Here is a 389-nt window from a genome sequence, read left to right as displayed (position 1 = left end):
CCAAGGATGATGGACTCATCCATGCTCTTCCCAGTCTCTAGGACTATGAAGTCAGTAGGGATGTAATGGTCTTCAACCTTGACCAGAACATCCTCTACAAGTCCATAGGCTTGTTTTCTTGAGTTGTCTGCTATCTCTAGTGAAATTTTTGCAGCTTGCACCTCTAAGATTTCTAACTTCTCCATTACAGAGAAGGGCATGAGGTTTACACTTGACCCTAAGTCACACAAGGCCTTCTTGAAGGTCATGGTGCCTATGGTACAAGGTATAGAAAACTTCCCAGGATCTTGCCTCTTTTGAGGCAATTGCTGCCTAGACAAGTCATTCAGTTCTTTGGTGAGCAAAGGGGATTCATCCTCCCAAGTCTCATTTCCAAATAACTTGTCATT

Source organism: Arachis duranensis, chromosome 7 (assembly GCF_000817695.3).
Source record: "Arachis duranensis cultivar V14167 chromosome 7, aradu.V14167.gnm2.J7QH, whole genome shotgun sequence".
In the NCBI taxonomy this organism is placed as follows: Eukaryota; Viridiplantae; Streptophyta; class Magnoliopsida; order Fabales; family Fabaceae; genus Arachis; species Arachis duranensis.
The sequence above is the reverse complement of the archived record's forward strand: the minus strand, read 5'-3'. Positions refer to the sequence as shown.